Genomic DNA, 16,482 nt, shown 5'->3' with positions numbered 1-16,482 from the left:
ATTAACTGTAATACTGTGAAGTAAATGACTTTTATTGGCAAGCATGTCATAACTTCATTAAAAGTCATATTTACAGCCCTCTCACATGGAATGAGTACTTGTGTAGTCTGCAATTTAATGAGTGCTCATTTTCACCTTGTTCCAATTATTTTCCACCCACCCCTCGCCTCAGTGTGGGGAGCAGGAAGATAAAATACAATGGGAGTGCAATTAAGGCTGGCACAGATTCTTCCAGGAAATGTTTTTCTATTCCAGAACAATCATTTCTACTGCTCACTACTAATAATACCTAAATGTTTAAAATACATAGTTTTCTTGGGTCCCCAAAGGCTTCTCTAAATAACATTATTAGACAGTGACTGTGGGAAAGCTCTTCCCCAGCTCAGAACCTCCCCAGTGCTGGGGAACCCCAGAGCTGCTGTGCCTGCCGAGCTGTGGTGACCTGACCAGGGCAGTGAACACAGAGGGACGTTTGTACCACTTAAAAGTGGGAATTTGCAGTTTAGCTTCACTCCATGTGTGTGCTGGGAGGAGCAGAGCCCCAGCAGCAGCCAGGGAAAGGTCCTCCCCTCCTCCCAGAGGGAACTGCTCTGGACCTGGGCTGCCTCCTGCCATCCTCCTGCTGGCTCCTAATTGCAGGAGTTCAACTGAGCCTTGGGAAACCACAGGGAAAAGTGGTTCTCCCAGCAGGAAACCCAGGTTTACTTCTTCTTCTTCTGCTGCTCAAGGACTGCACAAGGCTGGAGGGGTGTGTGGAGGAGAGGGAGACTCTTTTGCAGAAATTAAAGTCTTTGCTTTAAAGTAAAAGCAGGTTTGCCACAGGCTGTGTCAGTCTGGGACATGACCTGACCTCTTGTTCAACTTGGAGTTCTCTTTCAATCTGGAACAGGTCCCCTCACCCTCACCAGTCAGTGCTGGAGAGTCTCATCCCAGGTTTCAGAGGGGATAAAATGCTGCTCATTGGAAAGAAGGGGGGGGATGCACTTGCCTGACAGAGATGCTCAACAGCATCCCTTGGGATCCACTCAGGGGTTCAGAGTGAAATAAGGGTTATGGGAGATTAATTACTGGGCACTGTGGAAGTGACATGGTTAGAACCACATGATAAATATAATTTATCTCGTAGCTCTGTGTACCAGCAGCTCAGTCATTGTCTGCTGTTCTCACCAAACACACATTACACTTTACTACTGAGGGGAGGAATTAGAAATTCAAGCTCAAGGACTAAATCCTTTTGCAGATATAAATCAGCTGAGCAGTTGCAGTTTATAGTAACTAAGAATTTGAGGCAGATATTCATGAATGTGTGCCCTTACAAACAAAAGGAAGCCTCAGGAGAGGCTTTAACCTGGTGCTGGTACCAGCCCAGCTCTGGTTTGGGTGGATGTCTCAGCACTGGGGGGTTCAGGGTGAGGTGTAAATGCTGGAGCAGTGAGAAGGAAGGTCTGAGGAGTGTCCCTCAAAAGGAACCACCCTGGTGCCACACGAGGAGTGTCCCTCCAAGGGAACCACCCTGGTGCCAGGCAGGGAGTTCCTCATTTCCTCCCACCCCAGGGGACAGCGGGGAGGCCAATTTTTTTTTTTTTAACATGGAAAGCCTGATAATTAGGCAAACTGTGTCTGCAGGTGCTGCCACCTCTCCGACAGTTCAGGCTGGACAGTTGCCTTCCCACACTGAGCCTGTGGAGTGCAGTTTGGATGCTGAGTCAGGAATCCCTGCAGCAGCTTCCCGGGAATCCCTGGCAGGGCAGTGTCACCCCCCGTGCTCTGCCGGGGTGTTTGCCCATTCATGAGGCTTGGTGTAGTTCCTGTACAGCCTTATTTGGTGATTAAGATGCCCTCCTGCAAACTTTCCACCCAGCACAGCGTTGATGGTGGTGTGATACAGTAATTGAAGGGAGAGATGATTAATTCGTGAGATAAAATTTGTCCTCGGAACAAATTGATTTTCCTGCCAGGAATGTACAAACTTCCCAACAGCAACACTTTCCAGGTGATTATTGTTATTAGTTTAAGCTTGTTTGGGGGAGGGAGGAAATGAAAAAAAAAATCAATTACTTTGTATTTATCACTAATCTGTTATGATCACTTTAATACAGAGGAGTTATAACTCAAGGCAGGGTTTTTTTTCTAAATCGTGAGCTATTGGGAAAGTTTACAGAAACTGTAAGGGCTGAGGGAACTGGATATTGTGGGAGGTGATTACAGCTATTGAGCTGTAGGAATTTTTCCTTCTGATGCCTTGATGTTCTTAAATCAATGATGAATGAGGCTGGTGCCAGCAGCCCGGGCATTTGAGTTCCTTGTTTGTCCGTAACAGCAATTATTTGTACTCTCCTGCTGGTTCAGGCACTTGCCTGAGGCATCCAAAGGAAACCTGATTTCTGAGGCCTGATTTTTGTTATAAGAACAGCGAGAGGGAAACTGTTGGAATTGCTGTTTGCTGGCCAACAGCTTTGGAGAGAGGGCTTCTGCTGCAGGAGCTGAGCTGGTCTGGAGAGCTGGAATTCATCCCGTTGGAATGGGATGGCTGGGAGTGAGAATTAGAGGAGGTCACTCTTGCTGTGCCTGTTCTTGGAGCATCTCATGTTCCTGCACTGTTCTGTCCTGGTGGGATAGGGTTGGAGACCAGGAGAGCACAGAATGTTCCTGCTTGGTGGGACAAGCTGATCAAAGCTTTCTCCTGAGAATTTCACATGATGCAGCTCTTTTGGGGCTAAACATGTTATTAGTTTATTCCACACTTAAGACCTTTGTGTATTAGTGCAGGTACCTGAGGCTGGTATTGCATTTTTTTCCTTGAGTGAGTCTTGTTTGTAAAACCTTTTAACTACAGGAACACTAAGCTAAAAGCAATTATTTACTGAGTTGGTGAAATGAGCCCTCTATCCACTCGGTAATAAAAGAGCCTACGAGGTGTTCAGGCTGTTATTGGCCCTGTCAGAATTTCTTCCCAGAATGTAAATCTATGGCTGGTTTTACAGTGCTGGCCATGGAGATTCTGTGGCTAATCAATACTTTGTGGGCAGGGAGCCAATGGTGAGGCCAAACCGAGTAATGAGAAAAGCAAAGAACACGTGAACTTGATGCTCTGAAGTTCCATTGTCAGTGTGAAGATTTAGGGTGCTGCAACTACCCTGTGGATACTTCAGGCATTTCCAATGTCTGGACAATCCTGAAATGCATTGCTAAGAACAGGGTGACAAACTTTTGAGCACTGAAACGAGCTCGAGTGGTAATTTGGGACAGTGACTGGGATGTTGCAGATGTTGTGAGTGTTGAAAAACTGTGCTCTGTCAAGTTACTGAATATTGTGCTTTTATAGAGCTAAAGTGGCCCAGGCAGGATTTGGGATGTCACTTGGATAGTTCCCAAGTACACTTAGCACAGGTCCCAGCCAGGACCATCAGCAAGGCTCTGGGGATAACAAAAGCCTGAGCTGAGCTGTTGTTCCAGGGGAATGGGGGTTCAGGAGGGTCAAGGTGGGCTCTGTGGCTGCAGGAAATCCTGCCTGTCCTGTCCTAGTTGGACTTTCCCAAACCCTGAAGCCTTCTTGACCAGGCTGGATGAGCCAGTGCTGATAACAGGTCTCAGAACACCCGAGGATGCCAACCTGCCCCGGGAAGGATGTGCTGGGTAAACAGCCTCCAGAGCAGAAACAACAATTTGGGATGTTGGACAGATAAAATCACGGTTCCTTCTCTGCAGCATATTCATCACAGCAGCGTGATGAGTGCAGTAGTTGTGCTCAGCAGGGCAAGGCAGGGCATGTTGGTGTGGGCTGGGAGGTGTCACCACGGCCACCCCGAGCTCTGCTCAGCTGCAGGCAGCCCTCACACCCTGCACTCACTGTGGGAATGTGCCTCCCTGACTGACAGATTTGTGTTATGATAATGTGCAGAACACGAAAATACACTCACCAGAAGTTAATGAATGCATCCCAGCTTAAAATTAATTCTGCTCCCAGGGATTGATCTGGACTACAAGATCAGTAGCGTAGCTAAGGCTGCTGCCCTTAGTCCTGAAAACAATTTTCCCAGCAATGAAGATTAATCCCTCTTTATTGTGTTGATGAAATAACAACATGATCATAAAGCACAGGAGAACAAGGAGAAGTTGACAAAGTATGTCTTTGATTAATTGCCATAATAGATTGCAGGTTGCTGACTGGGGAAATTTTTTCGGTTCTCATTTTTCAGTCTTTTAAAACTTTAATGCACAAAGGGAAGGCAAAGGAAACCCAGGTAGTTAAATGCTGTGCACAGTTTATTGCATGTGAGTCAGCCAACGAAGCAGCCTGAAGGACAGCTGTGAGCTTGAGTCCAAAAGGACAGAGGGATGGCACAGTGGTTCATGTGATGAACTGAGGCTGAAGGCAGACCTGCCTGCAGCTCCTGGCTCCCCCTGGGTACCTGTGGCTGTGTCTAAATCATGTTACACCTGAGCTGTGAGAGTCACTCAGTCTGCTGTGCACCAGTTTGGGAAGAGATCCTGGTCCAGTGAGGAACCCCCAACACATGAGAGATGCCCCTGTGCTGAAGGACTTTGGGTGTTGTGGCAGAACATGTGGTGTTGGGGTGAGAGACATCCCACCATGTAGTGAGAGTGGCACTGTTCTGTTAGAACTTCTTGGAAGAGCAGGATCTGTTCTTCATCTTCTTATTCAGTCGTTACCCACTGGAATTCTCTTTGGTCTGAGGAACTGCTCAGTTATTGGCAACCTGCAGATGATTCCACTGAAGGATGGGGAAATGGAATTTAAGTGCTGCAAATCCAGCCATGCAGTTCTCCAAAGAGGTCCTTCCCTTCTGACTCCAACAGGGACTGTGACCCCCTCAGGATCCCCAGGATCCCTTAGTGCCCAGCCATGCAGTTCTCCAAAGAGGTCCTTCCCTTCTGACTCCAACAGGGACTGTGACCCCCTCAGGATCCCCAGGATCACCTCTCAGTGCCACTTCTGAGAACATGGGCCAAAGTGACTTCATTTGTCAGGAAACCAGTGATGCAGACAGGTCTGAACCCGAGGTATCCCGACCCTCCCAATTAGCTCAGCTAATTAGAGGAAACACTGTTAGTCATTAAAGAAGAGTGGGTTGTTGCTCAGCTAGGATGTGGTGTGCACATTCCCGAGGGAGTGGGGAATGGGTCCCCAGGAGGGACAGTTATTCCAGTCCAGATTCCAGTAGCTGTTCCAGCTGGGGCCTCACGGACCTGTAAACTCCGAGCTCCACAAAAGAAAACAAAATCTGCCAAGTGCTGTCATATCAGCACCAGCTCAGCTACTGAAAACCTTCCCCGGAGAGACAAGCAATTAAAGCACATCTTTCCCCCCCTTCAGGTGCCAATCATGCAATCCTAAAGTGGGTCATCACCTGTCTTGTTAAACAAAACTCTCGGTGCTTTGTGAGCAGCTCAGCGTGTCTGGGGGGAGGAGGGAGGGGGCAGGTAGAAAATCAGAGTCCGGGAAGAGGCTGAGGTGCAGAAACAAGTGCTCACAAGTGCCTTTCTTAGCTTGTTGGGCCTCCAGGGACATCGTGCGTGCCCTGCAGTGAAGCTTTCTGCAAGCTGTGCTGTCTGCAAAGGTGGGCACACAGATGGTGCTTCCTGGTATCCGTGGTTTATCTGGATTATTCCCAGCCCAGATGCCCCTGGCTCCCTGGAATTGTGAGCTGCCTGGCCTGCACCACCATCTGCTGGCTGACACACCTCTGCTCTCGGGTTTGATCCGTGCTGCATCCCCTCCAAACCACGGGACAGAGAGATCTGGAGCCAGGGAAAAATAGGGATTTGGATACGCTGCTTTTCTTGGGCTGTGGGGTGGAATTGCACCTATTTCCCAGCCCTTCCGTGGGTGCAGGGTATCAGGCACTGCAGGCTTGGGAGACCTCATTCAATAATGGCTTAGTGGCCCTTCGTGTCTGACTGACTCTCTACTGTAATTGTTTAAAGAATTTATGGATTTCTTGTACTTAATTATCTAATTTTTAATTATGGGTTAGTGAGATGATAAACCAAACGAGGGACAGAGTGCTCAGCTCGAGCTGCCTTTGTGCAGCCAGGCAGCCCTAAAAGGGGCACATCTGCCCCCAAAATTCAGCAGGGATTAAAGCACATGTGCACAGACTTCCCCACTCCACTTTTTCTGAGAAGTGGTTCTGCCTTTGGAGCTTCCCAACAAATTTCTATCTTCAGCTTGGGCATCACTTACTTTAGATATGCTTCACGAATTTTCTGTGCAGCCAGTATGGTTGAAAATTGGATTAACCCCCCTTTCTATGGGCCCATGTCACAGCATTAGGCATGCTTGGCTTCCACTGGGGAGGAGGACGAGGGAAGCAGAATAAAATCTTTTACATTCTCACTGAAATTCCTCAATGTGAATGTTCCAGGTCCAGGCATTACTGCAAAACCCACAGGATCCCACTGTGCTGTGGGTTATGTTCTCAACTGGCTTGTCCACACATTACAGCTTTTTCATGAGCTTCAGCTGTTCAAAATAAATTTACCATTATTAGTGCTGTTACAGCACTGCACACATCTGAAATGCTTAAGAAGGATTCACACTAATTCAGCTCAACAGAATGGAAGAGTCTTCATTTCCTTTGGCTTTTAGGAATCTTTACTTTCCATCTGCTCTCTGTCCATGAAACATCTGTAACAAGTTTAATTCTCAGTCCAAGCTCTCCACGTACATTGAGCCCCAGAACAAGGACTTGTGAGTTGTCCCTTCTGCATCACAGCACCTGGAGTTTGCACAGAACTGAACCACAGGTTCAGCCCCGTGAGAGGGTTCCTGGTTTGATTTTCACGCGGTGACACGTCGCTGTTGTATTCAAACTGCCAGCGCTGTCTGAGAGCGTTCCTGCAGCACAGCTTTAGACATTTCATCATTATTCTTCATTTAAAATGTCAGCTTCGCTCTGACAAACCTCGTGTGCCTGGTTGGAACAGCTTTACAGGTGTCAGGAGTGGTGCTGCACGCTGCAGCTTTTGTCTGCTCAGACAGCAAACAGGAGAGAGGGTTTTTTTTTTTTTTGGTGGGATGACAGGGCTGTGAACTGGCACTGCAAACTTCAGGTTGCTCCTGTACAGCAGGATTTCTCCAAAGCAAAGTCCCTGCAGCCCAGAATTTAGGGATTCCAGCTAAGAGCTGTCCCAGCATCAGGGAGAGACCAGTGAGTCTGTGAATCAAACACTTCAGTGTTGGCAGAGGCAAATCAAACATCTGAGTGAAAGTTGTGGGCACTTCCAAACTTGCCTCAGATGTAAAGTCTTGTCTTCCCTTGTTTTCCCCAGGGAGTTGCATTTTCAACAGAGAAGCTGCTGTAGACAGCAAGAGCTTCCCAAGGAAAACAAATCACAATAAAAAGCAATTTAGGAATCAGTGCAATTTCCCCAATTTTTCTCCTGTGTCCTGGTTGCTGGTCCTCGAGGGATAGCTGTACTTTCTGATCTGTGCTAATACAAAATTCATATTTGTCTGGGCTATTATGTGCAAAATAATGGGTAATCCCTCAGGTTGGAGGGAAAAGCCAAGCCAAATATTGCAGGAGACCTTTCAATTTTGAAAGGTTTCAGGAATAAGCACAATACAAACATATAAAGGGATCCAATTACGTGTAAACAAACTGTTATTGCAGCCTCCTCCTCGGAACACACAATTAGATTGCCAACAAGATTGCTTTTGGATTACTGGGATTAGGCATTGCACTCGGAGGCTTAGGAAGTACCTGGAATTTCATCCTTTCCTGCATCTTCAAGTGGTAAAACTCGGTTTTACAGGGCCTGAGGTTTCCATCCTGTGCTGAGGTGCTTGGTCTCCAGTGCAGGTATTCCTGGGAGCAGCTGCTGCCCTGGTAAAATGTGGCTGCTGGTGATAAGGAAATGGTTAATCCATCTCCAACAAAGGCTATAGAACACTCAGCTTACTGAGCAACCTAAAAGTTAATTAAAAGAGCACCCACAGACATAAAGAAATGCAGAATTAAAGCTGCCCCCTTCAGATAAAGCACTGAAATCACCAACTCTGCCACGGGGAAAGGGAGATACATCTCATTTTCTGTGCACATGGAGTACCTGGACACAGAGAAATCCCAGAGTAAGCGGTTTAGCCGGAGTCTTTCTCCATCAGCACTTACCAGAGCCAACCTCTGCTTCAAAATATGATGGATTCTCACTGATAAACCCATAAAATAGGCCTGGATTTCAACATGAGTTTTAAGAAGGGGAGGTCTTTGGGGTCGCTTTGACCTTCCACTCATTTTTCAGTAGGGCCAGGGCTGGACCATTGCCTGGCTGCTGACAGGAAATTCTGTTCTCAGGCAGGACTGGGGTGCTGTGAGAGAGAATTATGAGCCTTTTGGCCTGAGCACGGGCTGGTGTTCCATCACTCACCTTCTGGGGGCAGAAAGAAGGAATTAGGATTGCCCAGGTGCCTGTGTCAGTGCCAGCAGGACTGTCCATTTTGGGGTTTCCTTGACTTTTTTTCCTTTTCAGGAGGTGAAGCAAGAAAAGATTAGAAAAGCTCTGCTCCGTTTCTGAGGGGATTGACAAAGTTTAGGCTGAGCTAGTTGCCAGTGAATAAACTGGCAATGACCAAAAGGAGAGGTGGGGTTGTGCCTGTTGAAGAACCTTTATTTTTATAGACCTTTTTCTCCTAATTTTGGCTTCCTCACAGAAGCTTCTTTGTGGAGCTAACAGGGAACCTGAAGGATGAGTTCAGACTCACAGATCAGGGCTGAATGATGCTGGGTGATCATGAGGAAAAAAATATGACATTTTCTTACAGGGATGGTGAAAATGAGGGTCAGTTTTAGTTTCTGTATTTGTCCTTTTACTGTTGTCTTAAGGAATGTTCCTGCACACAGGGAAGCTAAGAATAGAAGTGGGAGGTGTGGGGTTGAGGGATAAGGCAGTAAATCAGAATTTTAATGCTATTAAAATCTATTGATTTTGTTGATTAATTATTGCCAGTGCTGATGGGAAGGCCAGACTCTATAAGGCAGTTTAATTATTTTCCAGTTAGTGCTAATCTCAGTTAATGAAAATTCTCCAAGCCAGAGAAGAGATGACACAAGAAGTGACTGCTATTCATGAGAGACTCTCTTAATCTATAAAACATCAGAGATGTCATTGCAAGTATCTCTGCTTTGCTTGTATTTTATTTTTTAAATGATCAAAACGCTTTGTTCCCGAGTTCTGGATGAATCAGAGTGTGACAGTTCAGGAGAGATCTAAATAGGAGCTGATTCCTTTTCCTGAGGGGCTGCAGGGTGGTGACTCAGGTGCCTGGGCAGTGATCTGGTGTTTGTTGGATGTGTCTGCACAGCCCCTCTGCCAGGAGGAACCAGCATTTGGGCTGAGAGGAGCCCTGATCCTGGGCTGGGTCTGTGCCCAAACCCTCTGCCAGGGAGAGCTGAAAGGCCCAAATGCCTTTGAAAAACAGGTGTGGATGTTTTCCTGCTGTGAGTGAACTGAACCTGCCACGGTCCTTGTTTTGAATCTTGTCTTGAGTCTTTTTGGAACCTTTACTAGATTCTGCTACATTTTATTTTTTTTTTAATGAATCAATTTGCTGCAGCACCATTTCAATGAGAACAGCTGGTTTAGAAGCTTCTATTTGGGAGAAAAAAAAAAAAAGAGAAGTTAGAATAGGGCTGTTCTTGAGCACTCCTGGCAGATCTGTCATCTGTTCCTGAGCCCAAGTGACAAGTGAGTTATACAGCAGGGCTTTGCAAAGTTCAAAACATATTGTACAGCAGATGCTGTGCTACTGTGAGTCAGTAAGTCCACACAGACACCCCACTGTCATCTCCTTCCCCTGCAGCAATTTATGACCAGCCCTCTTGGCAGTGGTGCATGATGAGTGCATTAATCCTAAAGATGCATTAATCCCACCTCAGGCTTCACAGATTTTTCAGAAGTTCAGCTCTCTGCCCCTCCCCTGTCACCTTGGTGCAGTGGATTTGCTCTGCACTGTTTTTCCTCAGCTCCAAGGTGAGCAGTTTGAGGTATTTCAGCATTTCCCCTTTAGTTCACCAGTTCTGGCCTGTCCAGGTTTAGTTTGCCTCTGAATCCCACAGCAGCAGAGTCCTTTGAAGGTAATGATGGTTCACCTCCTCCTGTTGGATCTAATTTCCTTGTCAATCTTGCCTCGGAATCATTTGGCTCTTTTCCACGTGCCCAACACCAGGGAGCATCCGTGGGGATTATTCCAAACCTGTGGAATTCCTGGCACTTGCCTGGTTGAAGGTGCACCCAGGAGTCACTGCCCTGTCCTGCTCCAGCTCTGGTTATTTGCTTACCTTGGGTGACTCTCAATTTTCTGGCAGCTTTGTTACTCTATTACAGACACGGGGTCACAGTGACAGGCTGCCCTCCCTGGCTGTGTTGAGATCCAGGGCTAAAAAGAGCCCTTCCCTTGCAGAAAACTCATGTTACAACTGATGACATGAACCTCCTGTACACACAGAATCCGTACTAGGAAGGTGTCTTGTCTTTGCACAGCAAATAACGATTTAAAACAGCTCATGGAGTAATTTCTTAGGTGTTATTTTGGTCCCAGCAGCACTGGGTCCCCCACCCACGAGCTGGGGGTCCCCTGATGTGATCCCTCTCAGAGCAGGGGGGGTGAATGTCAAGGCTCTGCTTTTAACTGGCAGGGATGTTGAGAAGCTTGTCTTGCTTAGCTGTCTCAATGAGAATGGAATTGCTGAAAAGCAGTTCTCCACCTGCTGACACTGTTTTCCTGCCCTGCCTGTTCAGACTGTGGGTCCTGGGGGTCAGTCCTGTGCCTCGCAGTGCCCTTTGCCTTGCTCTGACCACGGGATCCTGTCTGAGTTCTGTGGATCTTGCTGTGGCAAATACATGTGGAGCTTTGCTTTGGATACACATCCACAGATGCAGCACTGGACTGAGTCATGTTGACCAGAAGCAGGCATCAGAAATCAAAAATAAACCTAAGTGAGTGTTAAAGTGCTGATGAAGAATCGACCGGGGTGTCCCCAGAGGTGTCACAGCCTGTGCCTGGCTCTGAACTGAGTCCCCCCCTCCTGATCGAATCCCTCTGCACCAACACCTCCAGCTGGAACCTAACACACCGACCCCCAGCTGATCTCAGGAATGATATTATCCCATCCATTTCCCAGCAAATTACAGTTCTTTGCAGGAATGCATTAAACTATCAGATCGTTCTCATTATGGATTTCTCGTAGGGCTTTTAGCTCCAAATGAGCTTTGAGGCCAACTAAATCTCTGATGGAGCTGCAGTTTCCCTCACTGCATGAAATGAAAAGTGTGTCTTCTGTGCTCTAGTGTGAGAACAGGTCTGATTTTGGGGGGGTTTTGGCTGCAACAGGCAGGGATTGCTCAGCTGAGGTGGAAAAGCAGCCCTGCTGAATGGCAAGTGGGCTCAGGCTCTGCAGCAGTGCTGGTGTGATGGGAACACACTGACTGCAGCGTGTTTAATATTCACTTTCTCCTTTGCCTCCCCAGAATCACCCACAGGGGAATCTCCAGGTTATTTCTGGCAGCCTGAAGCTCTCACTGAGTGATTATGAGGATGCTTCACCAAAGGAGACGGGAATCTTCTCGGGTCAGCTCTTGGCATCCTTATGATTCTGGGAGTATTTAAAAGGTAAGAAGTGGAGTGATACCATTGAAATAAAGGTGGGAAGGTAGATACAGTGTCTAAATTCGTGATAACTAGTTATCCAACTTCATTAAAAATAGCTGTCTTTGAGGAATCAGGTACTTTTGCCTTGAAGAGCTGTCTCCTTCCCTCACGGGGCTGTGATCTTTGTATTTTAAAGACACTTTTTTTCTTAAAACTAAAAGCAGCAATGAAAGTAAAGTGCAATGGAGGGTTTTCCCTTCTGGAGCCAGCTAAAAAAGATTGATGAAATAACAGATCCTTCAACGAAATGGCAAGTCTACCTGTCAGGAGCCCCCATCCATTCAAAGGGCACAGCAGCAAGACTGAGGCATTTTAAACACACTCCCAACTGGTTTGTCAGTAACAAATTAGACTTGTCACAGTCTCCAAACAGTTTTAGCGAGAACATTAACAATGTTAATGATCTATGGTCCCAGCAGGAGGGAGAAGTTGGAGCCTGGTTCCAGGAAGGCACAGAATGACTTGCGATTGTTTTTTTGTTCCCGAGATTGAAGGGTTTTAAAAAAACACATAATGCGAGCAATTGCTCAGCTTAGAAATGCGGAGTAATTGGGGGTCGTTATGCCCTCGGTCCTACAATCCCGTCGGCACAGGCAGAGCTTGACTCGCTTGGTCCCAGATCTGAAAATGCACCAGCTCCTTCCTGAGCAGTGGCAGGAGGGCGAGGCAGCCTCAGCCCCAGCTCTGGATGCTGAGGAGCAGTTTGGGGCTTTGCACGTGTAATCCGTGTGTGGTTTTTAATTTACAGAACTGTTGGCTGTGTGTTCGTGGGTGTGTGTGCACGTGAAGGCAAGGAAAAGGGCAGGGTGAGTTGGTGTGAGCTTTGATGGAGTTGGTGTTTAGTCTGTCTCGGTGCAGGTTTCTGCTGAGTTCTCTCTGAGGAAATGCCTGTGGGTTTTTTCCCATATTCAGACGATTGTCAAGTTAAAAAAAAATATTGTTTTAATGGATTACTGGAGTTATGGGAGCACAGTCATGTTAAGCATGCAAAGGAGTGGAAATAAAAGTGTGTCTTGTTTGTTTTGAGCTCTCATGACAAATATCCCTGGGTGTTGTGGAATGTCAATACAGCAGCTGTCCCTACGTGGAGTAATTTCACAGTAATGTCACTGCAAGGCCCTGAGATACACCCTGACAGAGAACTGCTGTACCTGGGATCCCTGCAGGGCCACCCCAACCTCTTTCAGAAGGAAATGTGTGGGTTTATGTGTTGCTGCCTTTGAAAGTCTCAGCAGGCCATGGTGATTTGACAAAGCTGTTTGCACTTCGGTCCAAATCTTCCTGAAGCCAGTGGAGAGATCCGTGCTACTCCAGTGGGTTTTGAGTCAGGGCCCCTTAATTAAAACAACGAAGGTAGAAAAGAATAAGGGCAGAGAATTTGTGTGTTACTGAGGAGAAAAGGAAACTATAAACCCCCAGCCCCCATTCTGTCCCACACCCCCTGCAAGGGGAACATCTCACCCCCCCTGCTCAGAGACAGGAAATGTTACAGCTCCACGGTGAGGAAAAGGCACAAAATAAACAAAATGGACAAAAAAGTGTCCATTTCCAAAGGACACAAAATACCTCTCTCCACAGGAGAAGCAGTTAACAATATGAGTGGAATCTGCCTGGGCTTTTACCTTGATTTAAATTTGTTTTCCATCCACCAGGCTCACTTGCAGGAGAGTAATATTGAAATGTGCAGCAACCACTAGACACAAATTTTATTACCACCTCCCTGGTACTCCTACTGCAGAGAGAGAAGTTTATGAGTGAAAAAGACCACGGGATACTTAGTCACCTCCAATACTTGCAGGCCAGATTGGAAGCAGTAATTGATTTTCTAATACTGGAGGAAGTTCTTGGCTGGAGGCGCAGAGCTGTGGTTTGGGTTTTATTGTCTCTGGCTGACGTTGGGAGTCACTGCTGTGCACACGGGGAGGCTGCAGCTCAAACAGCCTGTTGTGGGGCGTTCCAGCCACCCCACCCCTTGGAAAACTCCATTCCTGATCCTCGCAGCTTTGGCTGGAACGCTGGGGGGGCATTATCTTCACAGACACGAACAATTCCTGCCCTTCAAAGAGGTTGGTCAAAGCTTCAAGAGCCTTGGTCAAAGCTGCCAGTCAGGAGGAAAGAGCCTCCTGCCTTTTGCTGGCTGATTGCTGCGGCTGGGCCACAGCCTCAGAAGGGGTGGTTCTGCTTCTGTGTTCTGAATTATTGGCATTCATGCACAGCAGGAACACACGTGCCAGAGGAACCAGGGCAGCACAGCCCGGCAGCGATCAAACAGATCGGGAAAGGGCTTCATCTGAATTTCAAAGGGCTTTGGATCCGCTCTCCTGTGAACTGCATCAAAAATGCAGCTGGGGTCAGCGATGTTTGCAGGGGTTTGTGGTGCTTACAGGGAGTTTTTGCACGTTCCCTGTCGGTCTGGAGCCCGAGGATGCCCGGGTGCTGCTCGTTTCACGGTGCAGAGTCACCCCAGCCAGTCCCCGGGGACCAAAGGGGTGAAAAGCAGGAGGTGACCGTGTCCTGGGGCTGTTCTGAGCTTCTAATTACAAAATATAGGCCGGGCAATTTGATCCCGTGTTTATGCACCAGAAGGTCGTTTGGCTCAAAGTGGGAACTTCTGGTTTCTAATCCTGCAGGTGACCAGCCCTGGGGGCTCTGGGGGGGACCTGCAGAGAAAAGGGAACATTGCCCTTGGCAGGTGCATTCAGGGGGAAAACCTGGATGTGTGCAGGAAGGTGTGAGGGGAAACATTAAAGCAAAGCAGGAGGAAGGAGTTGGAGGTGCTGGGCAGCCCCGAGTCAGGGGCAATATGTCTCAAACGAAAACCCTCCGAGCTCTGGCAGTGCTGAAACTTTGACAGATCCCAGAGCTGAGCTGAAAATCTTCCAGCAGAACAAAATGGATGAAAAAACAGAGTAGGGATGACAAAACATTTTTTTTCTTTATTTTCTGAGCTACTTTTCTTCCCCCACAGTGTGATTTCCAAAGAGCTCTGTTGACATAAGTGCAGCAGCTGGAGAGGAGAAGTTTTTAAATCAACCTTCAGAGATACACAGTTTATACTGGTAAAATAATTATTCTTCAAAGATTCTTGAAAAATGGTGTTTAAGGTGTTTAATGATTAAAAGCCTGATGTCCTTGAATATAAGTTAGATGAAAGAACTGCCAGGGACCTTAATGCAGTGAAATGCTAAACATAAAGGCAGCAGTAATGATCAAGCCTGAGGTGATTACATTCTCTAATTAGAGCACATGTATCATTTAGGCATGTTAATCTTTGTCTGTCTAAGGCACTTTGGTTAGACTAACCCATATCCACTGCCAGCCACTTTGATCATTGCATCAGCACATGGAGCAGGAAGAACATTCCATGGGTTTGGAGTCTCCCAAGCACACTCTGGGTGTCAAACCTCTGCTCTTTGCTGTTCTGCAGGGAAAAAAAAAAACCTAAGGATGAAGTCCTGTAGCTGCAATTCCAACTGCAGGGTCGGTGGGTCTCTGTGGAATGACTCCCAAAGTTACCTGAGTTTTACTTCTTGGTGTGGGCTCAGGATCTGCCAGCGGGTCTGGGTTGAGAGGCCTGACCAGAAACAGAAGGAAACAAAACAAAGCATTCGAGCAAAACAAATAAACAAATCAGTGGTGCCTTCCTGTGCCTTGGAGGTGTCCTCTGCAGGAACCAGCAGATGGAATTCTCTGGAATTCTCTGCTCCAGCAAGTCTTTGAGGCTGTGCATCACAGCCACTGTCCCTGAAAGCTGCTGTGCTTCTCCTGATGCCTCTGCTCGGGCAGCAGAAGGGTCTGGTGGCACAGGAGAAGCAGCAGGGCTGGCAATGGGCTCTGCAGTTCCCGATGGACTGGGCAATCCTGAGCATCGTGCACTAATGTTCTCTAATAAGCTGCTTTTGGGCCAGGTGGGGTCAAAGAGGAACACTGAAGAAATAATAAGAGGTTACAATATGTTCCGTGGCACTGTTCTTCTGACTTTTATGTACTCGTGGATTGAAATCTGATTCTTAATGTGACTGCCCTCCTGCCCTCTCCCACTCCAGCCTGGTGATGATGGTGCTCATTGTGTTAATTTTGATTGCTGAGAGGTTTCAATGGGAGCAATTTACTCTAAACTGGAGATACTTAAACCCAGACCGATCGTCATCTGCGGGAGATTGTTTTAAACACAAAGGAACTGATGGCTTTGCAGCCCTTCCCCTTCTTGTTCCCACTTGAAACTCCCCCTCCTCCTCCCTGCCTCCCAGAAGGGACATGGGTTGTACCTGGAGAAGGATTTACCTCTCCAGCTGAACTGGAGCCTTTGCTGGAGCTGGAATGGAGGCAGATCCTGCCCGGAGCCCTGCCCGGAATGGCCCAGCAGTGAGATGAGCAAGGATCAGGCTCAAGGTGTTACTGGAGGTAGGAACCCCCTAAAACAACCAGTGCAAAGTCTTTGGTGAGAAGAGCTGCCCTGATTTCCCTCGGCCCGGCCGAGATCTCTGCGGGGCACGTTGGGTGAAGGGTGGAGAGCTGAGGCACTGGGAGGCTCGGGACCTGCAGCCTTAGTTCCACTCTCCTGCTTGGCTTTGGGGAGGAGCAGAGAAGTCCTGAGCTACTCCCATGGTTTCACTTCCCTGCCTGGAAAAGGGGGATGTGAGGAGAACTCTGCACAGGGCTGATGTCGCTGGAACTGGGAGGAGAACTCTGCGCAGGGCTGATGTCCCTGGAACTGGGAGGAGAACTCTGCACAGGGCTGATGTCCCTGGAACTGGGAGGAGAACTCTGCGCAGGGCTGGTGTCTCTTGGACTGTGGAGATCAGGAC

This window comes from Lepidothrix coronata, unplaced genomic scaffold (assembly GCF_001604755.1).
Source record: "Lepidothrix coronata isolate B3197 unplaced genomic scaffold, Lepidothrix_coronata-1.0 Scaffold197, whole genome shotgun sequence".
NCBI lineage: Eukaryota > Metazoa > Chordata > Aves > Passeriformes > Pipridae > Lepidothrix > Lepidothrix coronata.
Note: the sequence above shows the minus strand (reverse complement) of the source record.